The sequence below is a fragment of the Schistocerca serialis genome, chromosome 2 (genome assembly GCF_023864345.2).
Source record: "Schistocerca serialis cubense isolate TAMUIC-IGC-003099 chromosome 2, iqSchSeri2.2, whole genome shotgun sequence".
NCBI classification, from domain to species: domain Eukaryota; kingdom Metazoa; phylum Arthropoda; class Insecta; order Orthoptera; family Acrididae; genus Schistocerca; species Schistocerca serialis.
The window spans coordinates 1043323259-1043349562 of NC_064639.1; the positions used below are offsets into that span (position 1 = coordinate 1043323259).

Genomic DNA, 26304 nt, shown 5'->3' on the forward strand with positions numbered 1-26304 from the left:
CAACTAAATGAATGACTCTAGGACTGTCACAGGCAAATCTGGTGGCTAGTAAAAACATACAACAGCTAACTTCACTATCACTCTCAAATTCAACATCAATAGAGAGAATCTTTTGTCAACTATGATGAACAATCCCTGTGCTTTTGATATGCGTTCCATAAATTATGAGTACCCTGTGTTACCAGTGATCGTCAGAATTGTTGGTATGCTTTAGTAGCTTGGTTAATCAGTGTACCATAGCCATTCTCCATACCTGTCCATTTGTCAATGTTTCCTCATGTGGTGAGCAGTATCCAACCTCATACACAGTTATACTTTATACTTTATCCTGGACAGTACACTGTTAACTTTATTCATAATTCACATTTAAAGAATTCCTAGCAAATTGTTGTAACGTCCAAAAATTGTCTTTCATTTTATCAACTGCCACCACTGTTAATAAGTATCGTTTCCCTCCACAGTATTGCCACTGAATTCTTCATAGGAAGCTCTTCCATCCTTTTTGGTAGTCTTTGTTTTTACAAAATTCTCTTAGTTGCTATTATTTTTGTTTGCTAAATAGTATGAATTTCACAGATGTATGCAATAACTAATATTAAGCATATAAATGGTGGGGGAAAAGCATAGACAAGAAACAACATTTATTGCCTATTTGAAAGAAGAAACAAAATAGCATGTAATTTTGTGAAAGTAATTTACAAAATCATAACACCTGGCTTTGTAATTTACCAATGTTGGTTGATAGGGAAGGGATCAAACACCGAGGTCATCAGTCCCATTCGATTAGGGAAGGAAGTCAGTCTTGCTCTTTCAAAGGAACCATCCCGACATTTGCCTGAAGCAATTTAGGGAAATCACAGAAAACCTAAATCAGCATCATCAGGCGTGGGTTTTAATCATCATCCTCCCCAATGTGAGTCCAGTGTGCTAACCACTGTGCCACCTCGCTCAGTAATATACCAAGCAGCTATGGTATATTACATACCATAAAAATGATTAAGCACATTTATTATGTCATATGATAGCTCAAACAAGATTGAGCATATTACAAGAAATAATATAATTATCTTGATAAAATTCCAGCAAGTAAGGTATTGGCACACAGATTACATCACATTTTTGCATAAACATGATTTAGTCACAGGAATATGAACAGACAAAAGAAATATATGACAAAGTAAAAGAAAAAGTTTAATTTGAAAACAATGTTAAACTTACTATGTGCAAGTAATACATTTAGATGTAGATGTGAGTGTGAAAATAACCACTGAACAAATATAATACAACAATCAAAAAATTGGACGCCAAGAAACAGCTAGATGAGAACATAAAATAGCTCGTAATTTTTGAGCAAAAAGTTAGCAGTAGATAGGCATACAAATATGAGGTGATCCTCATTTTAGTTATTATATAGATCTGAGTAAGGTTTTGCCTTGCAGATATTGTTAGTTATACAGCCAAGCAAGTCACTTGCCTCCAGTTTTCTTAATATGTCCATTTACATATCTCTTATACAACGTATTTCTAGTCTTTTAAGCACTGGCCAATCCAATCCATCTGTCTTTCTGTAAATGAGTACGATAACCTTTAACCTGATTCCTCAATTATTTGTGTACCAAGTTAGCAATTCCATATAATAGTGTAAAATGTATGTAAATAAAGTTGATCAATTCTGTAACCCATTAACTGGACGTAATCTTCTGCGTTTACTAGCAGTATTGATCACTTGTGCAACTATTTTTGGATATCTCACCAAGCACATGTATTCTCATGGCACAGTATCAATATACACAGAGAAGGAGATCACAGGAACTCACTTTTCAGCAAATGTGACACGGATTGAGAAAAACCAGCAATTATGTTCTGACAATAAAATGATAATTAACAAACTGCACACTCCTAATGATCATTTTTACAAGAGAGTATTACTGCAAGAACACCATTCATGTAAATGTGCTAATCTTATGTTGTTAGTAATGCTTACATGAATAAATGTAGTATGTATTATTGTACACTCATTTTACCTAAATTCATAATAAGGCACTTTCAGCAGCAAACAGCGTAGTTTCTGCAATTACGTCCTTATTCTACAAATCACTGCAGTTCATAGCAGAGGGTAACTTTTATTGGACCTCATATTAAAGTTTCTTCTTGTTCTATTCACAGATGGAATGACTGCTGGCATGCCTGTGATTGAGTAGCTATTTGCTTAATTTATCTGTGCAATCTCTAAATTACAGATGTATAGGAAACTGTAGAATATTCATAGTTTCTGCAGTGAAAGACAATTCTTTTAATTTTTTCTACAAATTATCATCATATGACAGTCACTTTCTTTAAGTCTCTGCCAGTCAATATTTTTTTTATAATCACTGTTACACATTCTCTTGAGGGAAACAAGCCTGTGATCATTCACATCACCCTTCTTTGTAATACACTCCATGTTCCCTGTTACTTCGGCCTAGTGTGGGTGCCACACACTTGAGCATATTCAAATATGGGCCACAAAAGTGTTTCATTTGTAATCTCTTTTGCAGACAGACTACAGCTTTCCAGTATCCTACCAATGAATCATAATCTGCCATTTGCTTCACTTACAATAAAGCGGGGTGACTGCTCCACTTCGTATCTTCACACATCTCTCTACACATTAACACTTCAAAATATTTTTATGATGTGACTGACTCTAGTTGTGACCAATTAATCATGTAGTCAAAGGATAAGCAACACTTTTACGTTTCATGAAGTGTACAGCTTTACATTTCTCTACATTAAGAGCTAATTGGCATTCTTTGCACAAGGCCTACATTTTATCAAGGACTACAATTTTTACTGGGTAGGATTTCCTCACAGACGACTTCACAAGGGCTCCATTGTGCTGTGGTGGCTCACTAAGCTGTAGTGACTGAAGCTCCTTTTCAACGCCACTACTACTGATTACTGTGTTACCATTCTTATGAAATAGCTACTCAGTGATGGCCAAATTCCTCGAGTTTCCGTTGTGGAGCTACATATGAGAAAGTAATCACAGACTCACCTTTACAGTTTTTGTTTTGCTACTTCTACTTCAGTCGTTGATTTTTATTCCACTGAAAATAATAATCTATGACCAAAAGTTCTTGGTGCTTTGGGACAGCTCCAGTGATAATAGTATGCTATGGTAGTTATTGAAGACTTCATGCATTTTCCTTTTTCAAGCCAAAGATTTTATTTTGAGTTTTACCTCATTACAGAGGCTTATCTCAAACATAATAATTTACGGTACTCTGAAATTACTATACAAAGAATAAATGCTCTTAAACTACGTTTTCAAAATATTCCTCCAGGTGTTTTGATCTTGTGTGTCCTCTTCGTCTGTGCCCATTCTCCTCATTGAGTGCTGTTCATTTTGGAGCCAGGTGGTCATAGGTCGTCGTCTTCTTCTTCTCCCCTCCGGTTCCCACTCCAGTATCAATTTTGGTCTTCTGGCTTCCTCCATTCATCATACATGCCTGTACCACTGTAATTTCTCCCTATCCATTATATCATATATTCTTTCTTTTATTTCCATTCTCCTTATTATTTCGGTGTTCCGTATCTTCTCTTTCCTGGAGAGTCTTGCCGATCTTCTCCAGAAGTCCATCTCTAGAGCTTGTAATTTTTTAATGTGCTTCAGGTTAATTGTCCAGGTCTCCGTTCCATACAGAACCGCACTCTCGAATATAGATTTGTATATTAATTTTTTAGTTCTGCTCATTACATTCCTGCTCCATAAGACTGAGTTCAGCATCTCAATGACCTTCCATTCACCACTAATTCTTTTATTGATTTCTGGCTCTGATTTTCCCTCGATTTCTAAAAGGGATCCCAAATAACGGAAAGTGTTTATCTTTTTGATTTTCTTTCCTTCAATGTATAGCTCATCTGAATCATTAGTCAAGCATTCTGTTTTTTTGGTAATTAATCTTCAAACCCCAAGTTTTGTATGCTACTGCTAGTTGTTAGCACATATAGTTAGCATCCTCCCCATCTTGTGCTACAACTACTTGATCATCAGCAAACAAGAAATGATGTAGGTAAACTCCATCTCTTATTTCTAATCCCATACTATTGAATTTACAAGACCATGCTCTAAGGCTAATATCTACATAGGTTTTAAATAATGATGGTGACATGGGGCAGCCCTGTAAAAGGCCCTTGCTTGTTCTAAATTTCTGAGAAAGTTCATTACCAACCTTCACTTGGCAAATGTTACCTTTATACATCTGTTGTATTATTTTAATCAAGGAAGGGTTTATGTTTGCCATACGAAGTGCTCTCCAAAGCTATTTTCTTGGAACAGTATCATACGCTTTTTCTAGATCAATGAAAATTAATCCTATATTTTCTGATTTTTCCCTATGTTTCTCCAAAATCTGTCGTAATGTGAAAATATGGTCTACACATGATCTCCCAGCCATGAAACCACATTGTTCTTCTTCGGTTCTAAATTTTTTTTCCAGTTTGTTTTTAATTATTTTCACAAAAATTCTCATTAATGTGTTTGTAACACAAATTCCTCAATAGTTTGAACAAATTTTGCAATCCCTTTTCTAAAATACGGTATTAATGTAACCTAGAAAAATCTCATTGGGTATTGAATCTCCATGTCTCATTTTGTTGAAGAGCTGTGTTATCAGTTTCACAATTTTGTCACCACCATATTTCAGACACTCTACACTGATATTGCCTGGTCCAGGTGACTTACCATTCTTTCTTGTTCTCAATGCCTAAAGTACTTCACTTTCTAAAATCTGGATCTCATCATCTCCATGTCCATTTTTTTCCACTGTTCCTTCTTCTAGATATTCTTCTTTGTCCTCATTTAATAATTTTTGGAAATAGTCTTCCCATTCCTTTTGTGTTATCAGTTGGAGATTGGTTTTGCTTTTTGTATCCTGTCAAAGCCCTTTTAATATTGACCATGCTTGCTTTGCTCTCCCAAATCCTAATTTGCTATTAACCTTGGCACATGTTCTTTCCCATGCTTCATTTTTTGCCATCCTTATTTTTTTTTCATCACTTCATTCTTCTTTTCCTTGTATATTGATCTTGTTTCTTCTGATTTATCATTCAACCACTAAAGGAATGCATTTTGTTTTTCTCTAACGAGGACCACTATTTCCTCTGACCACCACTCTGCTGCACGGTTGTGGTTGCTATCTTTTTACCCAACACCTCTGTTGCTATGATTTTCACATTAGTTTTTATATAGTGATATATTTCCTCTGTACTTCCTTCAAATGTTTCAATATAAAGCCAAACATACCTCAGTTAATATTTTCCTATACGTGAATTTATGCATTGTTTCCACTTATTGCACTATTTCTTAATAAAGTTCAGGATATTGTCTGTATATAGAAGAGCCTCTCTTCCCGTTTTAGTATGATTTTGATAAATATGTATTTTTTCAGAGTTTGGTTGACTGTTCACTGGATCTTGAGCCACAGTTTCTCTAAATGTTAACTAAACAATTCAAATAATTCTAGTTTCTGTCTGAGAAATGAATTTCTCCTCTTTAGTCATTTCTCCTCTTTAGTCATGAATGGTCACCACTTAACTGTGACCCAGAGCAAAGTTAATCACCTTATGGCACAACATGCTACTGAGCAGAACACACTTAACTCAATGGTTGCTTCACAACCTGTCCCATCTGGATCTTCACCTGCCACCTGCCTCCCACCCCCCCCCCCCCCACCCCCCTCCCCCACCCCCGTCCCGTACCAGCTGCCATAGACAAGAACTGTCCATTAAACACATCTCTTGATACCACAATCCTCCTAACCTCAATTGCTGATTACCTCTGTCCTACATCCACCTCTGCCCCTGTCCACGTACCTCCCACTTCACTCAATTAATCTACAGTCACTTTCTCCCCTGCACAGTATTCCTCGTCCTCTTCTCTGAAACTTCTTGACAGGTTCAAATTGTGTGTTGGACTGTGACTCAAATCTGGAACCTTCGCTTTTCACAGGCAAGTGCTCTACCAAATGAACTATTCCAGCACAATCCACGACCAACTCTCACAGCTTTACTTACAGCAGTTCTCTTGCATAGCACACAGAAGAAGAACTTCTGTAAAGTGAACAGAAGTTCTCTTGCATACCGGAAGCACTAGCCCACAGAAGGTAAAGTTTCCATGTTCCAATCTTGGTCCTGCAAAAAGTTTTAATCTGTCAAGAAGTTTCAAATCAACACTTATTCTGCTGCTGCGTGAAATTCATTCTGGATTTCTTCACTTCATTAACTGTTGTAATGTCCCCTGCCTGCAGCATGACAAACTCACAGATGTCACATTCCTATCCCATTTCCTTGCTGCCTCTCTGTCCCTGTTGTGAGCCTTCTTTCACTCCATCCTTTCCTTCTCCTTCTCCTTCCCCCTCTCCCTCCTTGCTCCTTTCACTCATTCTACCCGACACAGCATCTCACATCAGCCAGGCTTCAGTGCCAGGAAGTGGTGTGTGTGTGTGTGCGCACAGGTGTTTTTATTACCCCTGAGGAAAGCCATTGCCCAAAAGCTCAGCATGATTTCCAGTACTGTTGGTATCCCTGTTGACCACTTAATGCCTGAACTACATTTTGATTTGTTGCCTTTACTCCTATAATTGTTCATATATTGTGTGTCTCATATATGAATACTACTACAGGCAGTAATTAAAAGACTGAAAACTAAACAAATAAAGTGAGAGTAAAGACAATATAAAATATAAACAATGTAAGTTTTGCAAGGCACTTGACAAAGATTTGAAATGTACACAGCCAGATGAAAATAAAGAGAAATACAAATGAATATGCATCAGCACCCACACACAATTTATATTCACAAGGAACAAGAAGCCACACCACCACAAAAATGGACACAGAAAGGAATGAAATTTGGCACACACACAGGGTTATATGCACAGCTGTAAAACTCTTTGGCAACCTACCCATGGAAATAAATCCCCGGCAAATCCATAAAGTGTTTTAAAATGTAGATTAAAGGTGTTTTCCCTTAACAACTCCTCCTATACCACAGAGATTTATAAATAATTAATCTTTTTTCCAGAAAAAATATCTGTAAATGGCAGCAAGTAGCCATATAAATACATTTCATTTTTTTTCTTTTGTAGTCTATGTTTGTACTGTTGACATGTTCCACATCATAATGATCCTTGTGAATATATCAATGGAGCAAGTAATTAACTAACTAAATGGAAACTGATCCTTCCAGAGAACTGGCAAGAAAACATCGGTCATTAAACTGCACTGTTTAAAGCATATCAGTAAACATATTGTATCTGCACCTGGTTGTTGCCTTTACAACAGTTTTTTACTTTGTAATGTACAAGTTTATAGATGGATAATGCTTTGCTAAATTTTTCACAAGCATTCCTAAAAGCAAGTTAAGAAAATCAGGATTTTGGTCATTTGAAGAAAGGAAGGAAGATAACAATTTAGAATGTTGTCAAATATGGATTCATTCGAGACACAAGGAGGAGGAGGAGGAGATTACTGTTTAACGTCCCGTCGACAACGAGGTCATTAGAGACGGAGCACAAGCTCGGATTAGGGAAGGTTGGGGAAGGAAATCGGCCGTGCCCTTTCAAAGGAACCATCTCGGCATTTGCCTGAAGCGATTTAGGGAAATCACGGAAAACCTAAATCAGGATGGCCGGACGCAGGATTGAACCGTCGTCCTCCCGAATGCGAGTCCAGTGTGCTAACCACTGCGCCACCTCACTCGGTCGAGACACAAGCATGGCTTGGACTACTATGGAGAAGAAATCACCTGTCTCCATTTCTGATGAACTGTCTTAGCATTTGCCTTTATTAATTTAGGGAAACCTGGATGGCCAGGCCGGAAATTAAAGTCCACTCCTCCAGATTGTGGGTACAGAACATTAAACATGCACTACCTTGCTTGGTCATCTGCTCATTTGAGATGAAATGCATTTCAGAATAGAAAAGGATGTGGTCTCCGCAAAGGGATCATCCCAGAATTTGCCTTAACCCAAGAAAAAAATACAAGAGTTAAATCTGGGTAGCTTGATAGAGATTTATAGCCTGCTCTTTGTGAATGCAAGTCATCAAAAGCAAACAAGGCTCACACAGGTCAGTGGCAATGGTTACAATATACCTTACAACAGGACAGTCAGACAGCAATGCACCAAAGAAGTTTTCTCATCAGCATTTTTCACAGTGTTGAAATAACCCTGATTAAAAGAAATGGAAACATAAATATCATGACACTGTAGTAGCTTGAAACTCATTATTATTATTATTATTATTATTATTGTTGTTGTTGTTCTGATAATTTAGATCATACTGTGCAAAACATTTATTCAGAATAATTTATTATACAAAATGCAAAATACTTGACTGCAGCAACTTAAAAAATAAAAATAAAATGCTGTTGGAAGACAACCAAAATTCACCAATCAATCACTGTTCACTTGACTTACATGGGTTTGTTTCTTTTTTTCTTTCTTTCAATTACTACATCACAACAGCTCGCAACTTTTAACATTTAACTGAATGTTTGAAAATCTCAGCTGAATCACTTGCATGTGAACAGCCATTCACAAAATATACGTAAAATTTTGCAATGGACGTAATGAATCATAAGATAGTGGCTGCATCTGGCCAGGTTTCGTGGTTCCAATGGTATATGAGTACAAGCAATAGTAGCCTTATGAGAGGGGAAAAGTATGAAATGTAAAGATGTGGCAGAAAAACAAATATTTACCAATTGATCAGAAAGTTAAGCTTAGCAATTAATAGGCTCCATCAGACTTGCTGTAAAAGATTTAAGAAATGAAGGAAAGGCATTCCTACTTTTCTGTCTACTGGGTTCCCTTCCTGCCTAGCTAATACATACTTAACCATAAAATGCAGATGCAGAGTCGCACACAGGCCCAACAAAGAGATTGCTAAACAAATGAGCTTTTGGCCAGCTGGTTCAAGTAGACATTACACGTGCACACACAGATGCACATGTGCAAATGTGGCTGCCCCCTGCCTCCCACCCTAAAGACACAGTTTTTTGTGTGTGTGTGTGGGGGGGGGGGGGGGAGCACATGCATGTGTTTTTGTCTACCTTAGAAGAACGTCTTTTGGTGAAAAGCTCACTTGTTTTGCAGTCCTTTTGTTGTGCTCACTAGATGTCAGTCACTTTGTTACTCTAGTCAGCTTCAGCCCTGGGTTCGAGTTGGTATTTGTCCCACTTTAAGTGCCAATAGCTCATGCTTTGCACAGACCTCAAATGACCTCATTGTTTGCAGACAATTTGTGAAAACTATTTCTGTGGCAGGGCAAGAGATGGTTTGGTAGTCCGGTGATTGGCAATTCTGGAAAAGCAAATAATCTGTATGCCTGATGCATCACAAGGATGTGCTGCAGGAAGCCAAACGGTGGTTCCCAGCCTACATCTGCATTTATACTCCACAGATCACAGTACAATGCATGGAAGAGGGTAATTCATACCAATATAATCAATGTTCTGTTCTATTTGTATGTTGTGTGACGCAAAAATGACTGTCCATATGCCTCTGTATGTGCTATAATCTCTCTTATCTTATTTTCATGATCCCTCTATGAGATACACAATCATGACAATATAATGGCTACACAATGTTCGTATACAGGTTCTCTAAATTTACCCACCAGCATTTCATGAGAACTATGTCATCTGTCCTCCAAGAACTTCCATTTAAGTTCCCTGAACATTCCTGTTATACTTTCACACAGGCTACAGCTACCTGTTACTTTCTTTACAGCATGTCCTTCAGTTTGTTTGATGTATATTTCCATACCTATTCAATAAGGACTCTAAAGATGGAAGAATATTCTAGAGTTGGTTGCACGAGTGTCTTGTATGTGATTTCCTTCACAGATGCATTCCACTTTCCAGTAACCCTTAAAACAAATCTGTCTTTTTCATTCACTTCCCTAACACTGATTTTAGGGGATCCATTTCATATCACTTCTTAATATAACACCTAAACACTTATTCAATGTCATCTCCTCAAGATGTTCATCACTAATTTTCTAATCAGATACTATGAGGTTCTTTCTCTTTCTTATGAGCACTATCTCACCTGTTGTGCAATAGGCTCCCCAAGTGACTCAGTAACTACTAAATCTTCAATCATAGTTAGGTATGAGATGGTACATTGTGAAAAGTGTGACAAGAAACTTTAAAAAAAGAAGTGGGCATGTGCGCATGTTCTGTTACAATGTGGCAGAACCGGCCAGTGTTTGACATAGCCAGGACACTGTGGTGGCCAAGCTGGGCTGCACAAGATTCACAGTGTCATCAACTGATGGCGACACCCTTTGAGGCACAGTTATTGGCAGACACAGAGTAAGAGAAATTTATACCACAAATCAGGCAAATGCAGGCTTTGGCCACTGTGGCCAGGAAAACCTGGCCACTGGCTTGAAATGTGGAAGGCAACCACCATGGATGAATTGACTGCCCAGAACTAATATCAAATAAGACCAAATTTAATAGAAACTAAATTCAACTAGTGAAAGGGAATCCAGTGACAAGGTACACAGACAAAATTAAGGTAAGTATGTGGGTGAAAACGAACCCTCGATATGAAGTGTAACTTTTAAGTTATTTAATGTTAAATGTTTATGTATAAAACAAACTTGGCCATCTTTGCACGAGGCTTTTTGGCCTGGGGACATGTTACATGTATTCTGTATGGCAGTCGAGTTTGAGATCTGAAACAAACATACTTATGAGTGGCTATAGGTCACACAAGCAAGTCAAAATATTTCTTAGTACTGACTCACGGACCTGTGACATGCATGTCGATAATGAATACCCTGAAATATTTTCCACATGCGGACTTTGAATATTTTTTGTTAGGCAATCTAATCTGAACTTTAAAACTTTACAGCAATTATTTTTGAGAGTAGAGTGATTTGCACTCAGAAATTGGTTAGTTCACAATTATGGAACTCTAACTTGAGATTTGTGCTGCAGAAACTTAACCTTTCTTCTTTCCCCCCTCCTCCAGAAGTTTACACAAACGTGACATACTGTTCCATTCAGACAATTATTTGTGATGAAAGATTATTAACTGCAACAATTGTTACTTTATTTGAAAAAAGATCAGTTTTGTTAGCATTTACAATGCAGTTAGTAGTGAAAATTATTGTCACCCCACATTACTGCCTGCATTTATTTGAACTTCTCACTGAATTTTTTGCGGTTAGTGTGACAGATGCGTTAGTTGGGCCCTGGACTGTAGAGTAGCCTCTACTTGAAAATCCAACCTGGCATTTTGGAGGTCCTATAAACATGATTTTTTGGTTTATAATTTATTATTTTGTGCAGTTTCACATGGGGACTCAAGCTATTGATTGAACAATTATTTTTGTGGAAGCACAAGTTTTAGCTTCTCCATTCACCATTTATTAACTGTATTGTCGCATATGGTTGGTCTCATCCAAGAACATTCATTCACTTTCATTATTTATCCATCAGGTCACAGGTATAGGGAACACAGTGTCAAGCCTACATGGTATTTGCAGTATTACAGCAATGTTCACAAACTGATGCTGAGGAAGCAAGGAGTGGCATTTGCCATTGTGAAATATGTCCACACCACCTTTGCCGTCCTCCTTATAAAGGTAGTACTCTCTGGGCAGACCATAACCACTTACTACAGGGGTGTCAGGCTCTTTAAATGAGTTTCTTGTAGATGCAGACAGAGAGGTTTGCCTGTGCAACAAGTCTCGGTCCCTGCACATGAACGGTAAACCCAATCAGTTTTCACTGCTGAGTGGAGCGATTTTATCGTTGAGGTTTTTCTACATCTACTGTTTTCTTTTGTTGCTGAGACTGTACATGTACGGTAGCTGAGGTTTCAGAAGAGGGATTTGTTTGTTCCCTCTGACAAGACTTCATACCGTTACTTCCATGGATGTGTGCTCTTCAAGACTTGTCAATGACAGCCGGCCGCGGTGGTCTAGCGGCTCTAGGCGCGCAGTGCGGAACCGCGCGACCGCTACGGTCGCAGGTTCGAATCCTGCCTCGGGCATGGATGTGTGTGATGTCCTTAGGTTAGTTAGGTTTAAGTAGTTCTAAGTTCTACGGGACTGTTGACCACAGATGTTAAGTCCCATAGTGCTCAGAGCCATTTGAACCATTTTTGTCAATGACATGACTGTGGCTTTTGGCTTGCCCTTTTGTGTTTTTGTTTATTTGTCTGACATTTGACTTACATTATCGTTGTTAGTTGTGTCTGACAATTTTGGAATGCTTCTTATTAGACTTAGTGACACCTTTGTGGTGCAGCTTGCTTTTTAGTGACCTTGATTCTCTGCATAACTGAACTAATAGTTACCAGCGTGTAAGAAATGGTTGCTTCGCGGCTTCCCTTTTAGGAACATCAATCTGTGTTTCCACTGCTAAGGGGTGCATTAACCACTAACCAAATGAGGTCGCGGGTGTGCATCGACTCATCTAATTTTTTCAAATCAGTCTTGTACCTTCCTCATCCTCGAAATGTTGGCTCAGTTCCGGGCTATATGGCCACCAGAGCGAGTTAATCTTGCAAGAAAGCAGCCTTGCTACCTCAACCAGACATTGCCTGTCTGCTACACGTGAAGACTGAGTGGTCATATTGGTGACACTTAAAACACTGCAGTCAATTTACAGTATGTGGCTGCACTTTCAGCTGGAGTAAACATGTGTTAATGTGCTCTGCTAGGGTTGGCAAATCAAAAGTTACTACAAAAGAAGCAGTCTTTTCACCAATGACCTGCTCCATTACATGTCTTGGGCGTCTGTTAGTCCTTAATTATCCTCCCAACACTGTACAAAAAACAAATCTCCCATGCCCTTCTTTCCAGTCTCCCGCCACCTCACAAAGTCCCACCACCCGGCCATAGAGGAGCAACTCAGCATCATCCAGGACTGGAGCAACTGAGTTACATTCTCCGCCAGGGTTTCGACGACTTCTCATCGTGCCCTGAAATTAGAAATGTCCTACCCACTATCCCCCCCCCCCCCCTACCATGGTATTCCGCCGTCCACCGAAACAACGCAATATACTCATTCATCCCTACACAACTCCTGCTCCCAATCCCTTACCTCACGGCTCATATCCCAGTAATAGACCTAGATCCAAGACCTGTCCTATACATCCTCCCACCACCACCTAACTCCAGTCCAGTCACAAACATCACCTATCCCATCAAAGTGTGAAACTAGTCGTGATCTACAAGCTAAGCTGCAACCACTGTGCTGCATTCTATGTGGGCATGACAATCGACAAGCTGTCTGTCCACATGAATGTCCGCTGACAAACTGTGGGCAAGAAACAAATGGACCACCATGTTGCTGAGCATGCTGCCAATCATGACATCCTTCATTTCAATGACTGCTTCACAGCCTGTGCCATATGGATCTTTCCCACCAACACCAGCTTTTCTGAATTGTGCAGGTTGGAACTTTCCCTACAATATATCAGATTCCCGAAACCCTCCTGGCCTCAACCCTTGTTATGTTGTTCACTCCCATCCAGTCCCTTCTCCATTACACAGCACTACACAGCCCTCATTCCTGCATCGCACACAGTCTTTTTACTTTTCCACTATCATCCCCCCCTCCCCACCTCTCTGCTGCCTTCTGTCTAACCTCTTGACTGCACATAGGTGCCCTACCCTGTTTCCATCTCACTCTGCACGCTCCTCAACAGCACATCACTGTCTGCCACCCGTACCCTACTAGCCCTTCCCCTCCCAGCCCCAGCCTCCTCCTTATCCCCACCCAGTCACCATGCCCATAATGAAAGTGCTGGCAGGTCGACAGACACACAAACAAACACAAACATACACACAAAATTCTAGCTTTCGCAACCAACGGTTGCTTCGTCAGAATAGAGGGAAGGAGGAGGAAAGATGAAAGGATGTGGGTTTTAAGGGAGAGGGTAAGGAGTCATTCCAATCCTGGGAGCGGAAAGACTTACCTTGGGGGAAAAAAGGACAGGTATACACTCGCACACACACATATCCATCCGCACATACACAGACACAAGCAGACATTTGTAAAGGCAAAGAGTTCGGGCAGAGATGTCAGTCGAGGTGGAAGTACAGAGGCAAAGATGTTGAAAGACAGGTGAGGTATGACCGGCGGCAACTTGAAATTAGCGGAGGTTGAGGCCTGGTGGATAACGAGAGGGGAGGATATACTGAAGGGCAAGTTCCCATCTCCGGAGTTCTGACAGGTTGGTGTTAGTGGGAAGTATCCAGATAACCCGGACGGTGTAACACTGTGCCAGGATGTGCTGACTGTGCACCAAGTCATGTTTAGCCACAGGGTGATCCTCATTACCAACAAACACTGTCTGCCTGTGTCCATTCATGCGAATGGACAGTTTGTTGCTGGTTATTCCCACATAGAAAGCTTCACAGTGTAGGCAGGTCAGTTGGTAAATCACGTGGGTGCTTTCACACGTGGCTCTGCCTTTGATCGTGTGCACCTTCCGGGTTACAGGACTGGAGTAGGTGGTGGTGGGAGGGTGCATGGGACAGGTTTTACAGCGGGGGCGGTTACAGGGGTAGGAGCCAGAGGGTAGGGAAGGTGGTTTGGGGATTTCATAGGGATGAACTAAGAGGTTACGAAGGTTAGGTGGACGGCGGAAAGACACTCTTGGTGGAGTGGGGAGAATTTCATGAAGGATGGATCTCATTTCAGGGCAGGATTTGAGGAAGTCGTATCCCTGCTGGAGAGCCACATTCAGAGTCTGATCCAGTCCCGGAAAGTATCCTGTCACAAGTGGGGCGCTTTTGCAGTTCTTCTGTGGGAGGTTCTGGGTTTGAGGGGATGAGGAAGTGGCTTTGGTTATTTGCTTCCGTACCAGGTCGGGAGGGTAGTTGCGGGATGCGAAAGCTGTTTTCAGGTTGTTGGTGTAATGGTTCAGGGATTCAGGACTGGAGCAGATTCATTTGCCACGAAGACCTAGGCTGTAGGGAAGGGACCGTTTGATGTGGAATGGGTGGCAGCTGTCATAATGGAGGTACTGTTGTTTGTTGGTGGGTTTGATGTGGACGGATGTGTGAAGCTGGCCATTGGCCAGATGCAGGTCAATGTCAAGGTAAGTGGCATGGGATTTGGAGTAAGACCAAGTGAATCTGATGGAACCAAAGGAGTTGAGGTTGGAGAGGAAATTCTGGAGTTCTTCTTCACTGTGAGTCCAGATCATGAAGATGTCATCAATAAATCTGTACCAAACTTTGGGTTTGCAGGCCTGGGTAACCAAGAAGGCTTCCTCTAAGTGACCCATGAACTGGTTGGCGTACGAGGAGGCCATCCTGGTACCCATGGCTGTTCCCTTTATTTGTTGGTATGTCTGGCCTTCAAAAGTGAAGAAGTTGTGGGTCAGGATGAAGATGGCTAAGGTAATGAGGAAAGAGGTTTTAGGTAGGGTGGCAGGCGAATCTGCTCCAGTCCTGAATCCCTGAACCATTACACCAACAACCTGAAAACAGCTTTCGCATCCCGCAACTACCCTCCCGACCTGGTACAGAAGCAAATAACCAGAGCCACTTCCTCATCCCCTCAAACCCAGAACCTCCCACAGAAGAACCACAAAAGTGCCCCACTTGTGACAGGATGCTTTCCGGGACTGGATCAGACTCTGAATGTGGCTCTCCAGCAGGGATACGACTTCCTCAAATCCTGCCCTGAAATGAGATCCATCCTTCATGAAATTCTCCCCACTCCACCAAGAGTGTCTTTCCGCCGTCCACGTAACCTTCGTAACCTCTTAGTTCATCCCTATGAAATCCCCAAACCACCTTCCCTACCCTCTGGCTCCTACCCCTGTAACCGCCCCCGCTGTAAAACCTGTCCCATGCACCCTCCCACCACCACCTACTCCAGTCCTGTAACCCGGTAGGTGCACACGATCAAAGGCAGAGCCACGTGTGAAAGCACCCACGTGATTTACCAACTGACCTGCCTACACTGTGAAGCTTTCTATGTGGGAATAACCAGCAACAAACTGTCCATTCGCATGAATGGACACAGGCAGACAGTGTTTGTTGGTAATGAGGATCACCCTGTGGCTAAACATGCCTTAGTGCACGGTCAGCACATCTACATCTACATCTACATCTACATCCATACTCCGCAAGCCACCTGACGGTGTGTGGCGGAGGGTACCTTGAGCACCTCTATCCGTTCTCCCTTCTATTCCAGTCTCGTATTGTTCGTGGAAAGAAGGATTGTCGGTATGCCTCTGTGTGGGCTCTAATCTCTCTGATTTTATCCTCATGGTCTCTTCGCGAGATATACGTAGGAGGGAGCAATATACTGCTTGACTCTTCGGTGAAGGTATGTTCTCGAAACTTTGACAAAAGCCCATACCGAGCTACTGAGCGTCTCTCCTGCAGAGTCTTCCACTGGAGTTTATCTATCATCTCCGTAACGCTTTCGCGATTACTAAATGATCCTGTAACGAAGCGCGCTGCTCTCCGTTGGATCTTCTCTATATCTTCTATCAACCCTATCTGGTACGGATCCCACACTGCTGAGCAGTATTCAAGCAGTGGGCGAACAAGCGTACTGTAACCTACGTCCTTTGTTTTCAGATTGCATTTCCTTACGATTCTTCCAATGAATCTCAGTCTGGCATCTCCTTTACCAACGATCAACTTCATATGATCATTCCATTTTAAATCACTCCTAATGCGTACTCCCAGATAATTTATGGTATTAACTGCTTCCAGTTGCTGACCTGCTATTTTGTAGGTAAATGATAAAGGATCTATCTTTCTGTGTATTCGCAGCACATTACACTTGTCTACATTGAGATTCAATTGCCATTCCCTGCACCATGCGTCAATTCGCTGCAGATCCTCCTGCATTTCAGTACAATTTTCCATTGTTACAACCTCTCGATACACCACAGCATCATCTGCAAAAAGCCTCAGTGAACTTCCGATGTCATCCACAAGGCCATTTATGTATATTGTGAATAGCAACGGTCCTATGACACTCCCCTGCGGCACACCTGCTGCGTCCTGTTATCTAGGAACTCCTCAATCCAATTACACAATTGGTCTGATAGTCCATATGCTCTTACTTTGTTCATTAAACGACTGTGGGGAACTGTATCGAACGCCTTGCGGAAGCCAAGAAACACGGCATCTACCTGGGAACCCGTGTCTGTGGCCCTCTGAGTCTCGTGGATGAATAGCGCGAGCTGGGTTTCACATGACCGTCTTTTTTGAAACCCATGCTGATTCCTACAGAGTAGATTTCTAGTCTCCAGAAAAGTCATTATACTCTAACACATCCTGGCACAGTGTTACACCGTCCGGGTTATCTGGATACTTCCCACTAACACCAACCTGTCAGAACTCCGGAGATGGGAACTTGCCCTTCAGTATATCCTCTCCTCTCGTTATCCACCAGGCCTCAACCTCCGCTAATTTCAAGTTGCCGCCGCTCATACCTCACCTGTCTATCAACATCTTTGCCTCTGTACTTCCACCTCGACTGACATCTCTGCCCGAACTCTTTGCCTTTACAAATGTCTGCTTGTGTCTGTGTATGTGTGGATGGATATGTGTGTGTGCGCGAGTGTATACCTGTCCTTTTTTCCCCCAAGGTAAGTCTTTCCGCTCCCGGGATTGGAATGACTCCTTACCCTCTCCCTTAAAACCTAAAACCCACATCCTTTCATCTTTCCTCCTCCTTCCCTCTTTCCTGACGAAGCAACCGTTGGTTGCGAAAGCTAGAATTTTGTGTGTATGTTTGTGTGTCTATCGACCTGCCAGCGCTTTCGTTCGGTAAGTCACCTCATCTTTGATTTTATATATAATTTTTCCCACGTGGAATGTTTCCTTCTATTATATATATATATATATATATATATATATATGTGTGTGTGTGTGTTTTTGCGCGCGCGCGCGTGCTTGTGTGTTGCTTTTGCGTTAGTGTGTATGTGCACGTCTGTCGTCTAATTTTGATGAAGGCCTTACTGGATGAAAGCTATATTTGTGACAGTCTTTTTGTTGTGGCTATCTGCAGCTCAGCATCTCCACTATATGGTGAGTAGCAACTTTCCTTTACACAATATTGTTACTCCTTCATCAGAAAATCCTTTCAGCAGTTCCTTTGCATCAATACTCATAATTCATATATAATGTGTCTCTTCAATGCTGCATATCCGAAGATTCATCCTCAGATTGTATGTTAGTCATTATTTTGAATTGACTGCATCAAAGGGCATATCCACATATGAAGCTATGAAGTTTTACTTAATTGATTATCTTGGTGCTGCCTCCATTTCTTCTTTGGAGGCAGGAATATGTCCACATATTTCTCTCTACTGCAGAGAAAATTAACTAATGAAAGAATTGTGAAAATTGGGTAATTCTCAAAATGCTACATGAAGTAATGTATCCGAACCTTTAAACATTTGAATTCTGCAACATTCCACTTAATATAGCAGCATAACTTGAACAAGTAAAACAAATAATTCACCTGCCTTCTGCAGCCATAACAAAATGACTCCATTTTCATTTGCACCCTGAAATTCCTGCCAAGTCTCTACACCAGGGCTTCACACCATGTGTGCTCATGGTGCAAGCTGTGGGCAGCAAGGTGCGGGCATGGAGCATTACAAGCACATTACCCTCACTATTGGCACTGGGTAGAGACGGGGGAGGGAGCGGATGGAGAGTTGAGTGGGGGACAGAAAAGTTGCTGTCGCACATTCATCATGCAGTTTAAATCTGCGACCAGCTGCTTGGGAATCTTTATATGAATGTTATTGCTGCTAATGAAGCAAATAAACAAACATTTACATGTGCCACTTTAACATATAGTTATAAATTTTTCTTAATTTACTTTGTGAGTTGTTATACAAAAATGAGCCATTTAAAGTGTGGGATTCTTGGTTCTCTTGCATTTTTTCCCCCTTAACAATTACTTCTATGTTTGGAGTAATTGTTGCTGTGTGTTGTGCATGCAGTTTAAATTATGACCAGACAGTGAGTTTCTCAGGCACATCTTATTACTTTTCATTACAGAGAACAATTGTTCATAAACATACATGGAACTGAAAATTGATATTATTGTGGACGCCTGTTTGTGGAAATGAGGAAATCTATCCTGAGTGACATACCTATAGATCTGCAAGATGTTTTTCTTGTACAGACATTTGTCCTTGTATTCTATATCACACTGCAGGTCAATATTTTCTAGCTCTAGTTCACAATAAATCTCTTCACTATTGGCTGAATATGCAAAGGAGAACAGATAAAAATCACTTTCTAATGCAGTCAGATCTTGAAAATGTTGCTCAAATTCTTCCACAAGGGATACTAAAATATATGAACAACATTGAAAGTCTATGTTAACAACAAAATCTCACACAGAAGATAATTTACAAAAATAAGCTCGATTTCTTTTTTCCAGCTGCCTCTTTGCACACCTAATGCTTTGTGTAAAACGGTATTATTCCTCGTACAGGGGACTGAGACACGAAGATACTGTCAGCATTACACACAACAGAATCACCGTTGCTGCTCTTAGATGGCACCTCTGTCAAAGGTGACCCAATCATATTTCACAGTGGGCACCTCTCCCATGTCGTCATGAGCAAACAGCGTGCACACATTTCCCTCACTCCACAAGACACACTGCAGCTGCTCTGCTTGCGAGTAAGAGTGTATACAGGTGCGAGTACTTACGCTCAATGTCTGCAAGTTGATAAGCTCTATCATACACTATGAAAAAGAACAGAGATACTATACAAAGCAAAGATTTCACATCTTTATCAGAGACCATCGCTGGTACATGTTTAGCAGAATTGACAGAACTGACATTTAAAAATTTTATGTTCAAACTTCAACATTATATTAAATACATGGAACATAAATATTATGGAGTGAAACAAGTAGCTTTTATGGACAAAGTTTTTATATGAATTTTTCTTGATGTAAATGAAGATTCCGATACCTGCTGATATTGTAAGATTCCTAATATATCAATGGCTTGATTACATTACCCATCGCAGGAGACCACACTTTTGAGTTAAAGGAATTATACGAGGGCTATCCACAAAGTACATTACGTTTTGGAATTAAAAATAAAAAAAGTATTGGAAATTTTTTTTATTATATACAGATGAAAGCAACACTTAAATACTACTTTTCTACATAGTTGCCATTTAAATTAAGGCACTTATCGTAGCGATGGACGAGCTTGGAAATTCCTTCGTCGTAAAATTCAGCCGCCTGCGCCTTCAACCATGTAGCGACTGTCTTTTGGGACAGAAAAGGTGTGATTTTTGTGGATTTCCTGGAAAGAGGCACTACAATAAACTCTCAAAGGTATTGCCAAACTCTGCACAACCTCAGAAGAGCAATACAAAACAAGCGCAGGGGAAAGTTGGGCTCAAAGATCTTGCTGATTCATGACAACGCCCGGGCCCACTCGGCAAATGCCACTCGTGAAGTTATCGAATCTTTTAAGTGGGAGTTGTTTCCTCATCCGCCGTACAGTCCCGACCTGGCACCGAGCGACTTCCACTTATTCCCAGCAATGCAGAAGTGGTTGGCTATGCAGCATTTTGATGACGATGCACAGCTTCAAGAAGAGGTAACCACGTGGTTGAAGGTGCAGGCGGCCGAATTTTACAACAAAGGAATTTCCAAGCTTGTCTATCGCTACGATAAGTGCCTTAATTTAAATGGCAACTACGTAGAAAAGTAGTATTTAAGCGTGGTTTTCATCTGTATATAATAAAAAAAATTTCCAATACTTTATTTATTTTTAATTCCAAAACGTAATGTACTTTGTGGATAGCCCTCATACTTTTCTGCCACAACTGAGAATTCCCCAATTTCATGTGTTTAAGAAACTGATCAGCCTGTTTAGCCTATGAGTAGTGCCCCATTCATAAGCCACTTCACTGAATTTAGTAAAGTACCATCTCTCCCCCTTCACCTTTGTTTCTCCTCATTCTCACATTAGGTACGTCCCTCTCACCCTGAGGTTTGAGTGACCTGCCCCTTCTGTCTCCTTCCCCAAACTACAACTCTTTCCATTCTGAGAAAGAAATTAACAGTGCCAAATGTTAGGAATATATTTTTTTACGTTTTTTAAAATTTTTAAAGATGCGTCTGCAGAACAATCATTTTCGCTTCTGAAAGAAAGTACTAGCCAGCCACTCTCAAATAATTTTCTTTTTAAGACAGTTTGGTTCAGGTTACCCTATTACTAACCACAATCTTAAAGTTTGTCATTGACTGCTATGGAGAACTAGCTAGTCAAGCTCTCTGCACATATTCCACAGGCTAGCTATACTCTACTTGCCCGTTGTAGTTGTTTTTGTTAAATTTTTGCCCATTTCTTTTATATCTGCCCTAGAATTTACGATTTTTGCCATTGCTGTTGTGATTACCACTACCATTACCAGAGGTCTGTGTGCGGTAAGGTTGCCATCTGTGTTGTAGTGTGAATCAGTTGTTCACTTGTTGGTCCGTAAATCTCTGTGGCAGTATCTGCATATTAACAGGCACGGGTTGTACTGGTCTCTCTTCGTATATCAAATGTATTGAGCCCAGTATAGACAGAAAGTATCTGGTGTCATGTTCCGGAATGGTAATGAGTTTTTCCCTAATGTGGACAGGAAGACTGTTGTATCCTGCCTACTCGTCAAACATGGGGTGCCTAAGAAACCTGCTTTCTCAAGTCACTAGACAACAGTTCAAGCAAATCATATAAAGAGTTTTATGACAATACTTAACTTTGACAATAAAAGAAGTGTTGCAAGCAAAGGGCAACATGCAAATAAGAAACCTCTTCAGTATATACAATTCCAATACAAGTAAAGTAATACAGTGAATGTTTCTATCCAGGTCGCTGGTCTTGACACTTCTGTAGAACTCAGCTGTGAACAGTCAGGGGCAGACCGCTGCTGTCGCGTTGTCATCCTAGAGACAGGTCGGTCAGTGTGCTGCTATTGGCTGACATCATCTTCACAGCCCTCTCGCTCTATTGTTTCTGACTGGTGTGCTGGCACTTGACTTTACGCCGGAAATAGATGGCTCTATAAATTTTTAGCATGTCTACTTGAGATACTGGGTTTGTCCAGTATCTGGTTTTATTCAAATATTTTTCAAAATAGTCCCTTAAGCTTCCATGTTTGCTACTGAATGGAGTTGGGTTGAATACTTCACATCTGAGCCTCTCTTGTACAGTCTCAGACCAATATTTATCCAGAAAGGCTCTCTCAAACTGTTCATAGTAGTGGCAAATGCCCATAGTAGAATGTCACCCTGTGTGTATCCAACAACAAATCTAATTTTCTGGGCTTCAGTCCAGGAAGAGGTAAAACATTTCAAAATGCTCTGATAAGGACCACAGGGTTTGTTCTTTTCCTTTTAGAGGTAAATCTCGGAAATTGTCAATGCCTAAGTAATCCCTCATCTGCAAGCAATGCTGATAAACATGCTGCACTGTCAGTGAGAGGCACATTTATGTTCGCTTGTGGCATAGTGCATGGCAATTGCACTTGCTCGACAGATACAACAGCTGGCAAGTGTTGCTGCATTCTGCAACCTTCGCTATTTTCCTTTGATGGGCTAGCAACATATTGTGTGTAACCAGTCAAAGTATCTAACTTCTGTAAAGGCATGGGTTTGTTTTCTGACAAATGTTGTTTTGGAATATCAGTAGTTTTAGCAATACTGCCTCGTAACTTTTCCTCTGCTTCTTTTAAATCTGAATCTATTTTAGATAGAAACTGACTTTCCCTGTATTTTAGAGCTTCTTCTGCTGTATCTACATAAATTTTGCACTCTGACACTACCTTTTCAGCAAGGGTGCTGCCCTTATTCAGCATCCCAGCTTCAGCTTTTCCAGTCATTTCCTTTACATCTGCACATATCTTATCTTTCTGTTTTTTGGCAAATTTTGACTCTAAACTTAATGGTCCACTCTTAGACTTAACTTTTGTACCTCTATAGGTAAGCTTTTGCACGTCTTACAGCTTGCTGACTGTGTTCGTCACATTTTTTACCGACGCATCCACTTGGAACTGCATCTCCTGAATTTGAGAATATGCTACACTAAGGTTCTGTAGCTCACCTGGAAGTTGTTCCTGTTTATCATTTATGGATGATACTCTATCCGTGAATGTATTTATGTTGCAGGATGTGTCGGTAATTATTTCTTGCTTTAGTTGTTTGCGTAGCTCTGTCAATTTGCCAGATAGTTAGTCAGATAATTCATTGCATATAATTTTGCCCACCTCACTGAACTGTTGACTAATATTATTCTTGAAACCTTTAAATGCCTGATTTTGCTGTGTAAACCGTTGTCTTAGACCCTGTTATGTTATTTGTTACATTAGTTGTATCAAATTGTGTGTCTCACTAGTATTTACATTGCTTTTATGAACTGTTTCCTGTTCCTGGGTGCGCAAGTAATCAAAAGAATTTTTACTGTCACGCCCTCCGGTTTCACTATTTGAAAAAATGTTTCCCAGTGAGAACTGAGAAATTGTCTCATCGAGTACCATAAAAGTGACATCATGATTAGTTACATTACCAGTGTCATCATTTATTGATAGTGGGATGCCATCCTTGTTGTTTTGAATGTCATCGGCCTTTTTCACAAGTTAGCGCATTACCTTCAACTGTTGCCAAGCTCGGATTTCAACTGTTGCCAAGCTCGGATTTACGACATCTTGGGATATTGCATTTTGTAATGAATTTTCAATAATGGCCATTTCCTTTGACTCAATTGTGAATAATTTTTAACAAAATTATGAATAAAAATTTTTCAAAAATGAAATTTTGTCTGTACCGGTACTTTTCAATTAAAGCAGATTTAGCTCCATATTCACTAATGAACCTGATTATTATCTGACACAGTCTTATAGAAGGAAAAGAGAATATCTACTGCCAGAGAGACAGTGCCAAGCACAGTCATATAAGCACACAGTGTAGCAGCTTCCTATCTTTACCATTGAAAATCAGCATTCCTGGCTCATCTCGTTTGTAGGCAGAATTTAATTTGAATTTGCTCCTTCATTGTTTTTATCATTTCTAATCTTGTGGACATTTAACAAATACAATGAAAGTTTCAGTCATTTCTTGTAACAGCAATATGACTCATTTATCTCTAAACTCTTTTATGTCAACAATTGAAAGGTCTGTTCAAATTTCACTCGGCACGTCCTTTTAACAGTTGCAATTGAATAGTGATGTGAGAATGGAAATTGATTAATAACTGCTTGAATAATTGGAAAAATTGATTGGAAAGAATAGTTGAAAGAAATTTGAAGGTAATTTATGAATCTGTGTACAGTTCTGGGTGAACTTCAACTTATACCAATATCAATACACCTTTAATATCAATACATTCAAGGTCAATAAACATAATTTGCATTATGTACTGTTTCACATTAATTTCATTGAGTATAGTCTTGATTGTGACAATGTTAATTGCAGGAATGCTCCTCCGAATACTGTGTAAATTCTTCTTGTCTGCACTGAACCTGTTGATGCAGTATCTCAGTGGCAAGTGAAATGATGAACAGATAGGAGTTGACCTCTAAACTGTGTGAATAAATATTCCTTTTCCAATGATTTTTTATAATATTTTTAATGAATGGTTGAAATACACATTTTTAACAATGCTGTTATGACGAATCCATGTGCTACCACTTCTCGAAACAAAAGGGTGAAGATACAGAAATTAATAAATTGAAGAACATATTTATTACTTTGTTTCATACTGATATTTAATAATGTATCGAAACATTATCCTTGTCACAAAACAACTCATTAACTTACCGTTGTTGGTGTCTATAACTCATTCAGTTTACACATAGCTTACATATAAGAAAAGAAAAGAATGAAAGTGTAATGTGATTCAATACATTAGGAAGTAGTGGTCTACCTACACAGAGGTTAACTTGCCTGGTTAAGCCTTAAACGATTGAGGTGTATTAGGTACCTCTGAGGTTGCCCATGAATGACTATTTTGCTTCAATAGCCAACTGCCACATTGGCACATACCACATCTTTAAGTCAAGTGTGGATGTTCTCAGCAGAGGTTTGTGCCAGTCTCCTATACAGGTGGTGAAGCTTTGTGACACGATGCTCCACCACCACACCATGGTCACTGATGATTTTTTTTTTTTTTTTTTTTGTGGCGCACAATTACAGTGGTCATTAGCACCCAGACTAAATTATGAATGCACAGCGAGGCACAATGTTAAAACAGCAACTAAAAAGGACAACACCATAAAAGGCACATTAACAGGCAAGGGTTTAAAAGAAAACAGCATAATCAAATGTCCTTAGACAGGTTTGTCAAGTGGATAAAATAAACATCGCAAGCAGCTGCTCCTGGGTCATCCGCCAAAATTTCATACAGAGTACATGGCAGGCCAAGATCAATGCGCAGTGTATTAAAATTCGGACAGGACGTTAAAATGTGGCGTACCGTCAGCAAATGCCCACATGGGCACAACGGCGCCGGCGCAGCCGTCAGCAGATGGCGGTGGCTGAACTGGCAGTGTCCAATCCGTAACCGGGCCAAAACGGTCTCCTCCCACTGAGAAGGGTGTGAAGAGGTCGTCCAAGCTGTGGGGAGAGGTTTCAAGGCCCGAAGATTGTTTTCAGTAAGTGTAGATCAATCGACAGGCCACAGCGATAAAATGCGCTGACAAATGACCCTGCTAAAATCAGAAGCTGTCCGAGGCTGGAGGACCGCAGCCTTGGCCGTGGCATCAGCAGCATCATTCCCAGGGATACCGACATGGCCAGGAACCCACATCAAGGTAACCGGAGAACCGTCGTCCACCCGCTGCTGAAGAGAGTGTTGGATCCGGTGCACGAAAGGGTGAGCCGGATACGGATCACTGAGGCTCTGGATGGCGTTCAGGGAATCAGAGCAGATGACGTAAGCAGAATGTTGGTGGTGGCGGATGTAAAGAACAGCCTGATAGAGGGCAAATAGCTCAGCTGTGAAGACCGAACAATGGTCATGGAGCCGGTATTTGAAACTGTGTGCCCCGACAATAAAAGAACACCCAACACCGTCATTGGTCTTAGAGCCATCTGTATAAATGAAGCTCGTATTAATGAACTTTGAACGAAGTTTGACAAACCACGAGCGGTATACCGAAACTGGGGTAACCTCCTTTGGGAGCGAGCTGAGGTCAAGGTGAACGCAAACCTGAGCCTGGAGCCAAGGTGGCGTTTGGCTCTCGCCCACTCTAAAGGTTGCAGGGAGTCGTCAAAAAAAGGAAC

At 40.6% G+C, this 26304-nt stretch overlaps 1 protein-coding gene across 3 annotated transcripts in view; it reads right to left on the reverse strand.

Annotated features, from left to right (window-relative positions):
- The window catches only part of LOC126458469 (monocyte to macrophage differentiation factor 2), a 149047-nt gene that overhangs the window by 88370 nt on the left and 34373 nt on the right, over positions 1-26304 (reverse strand). The window lies entirely within an intron of this gene.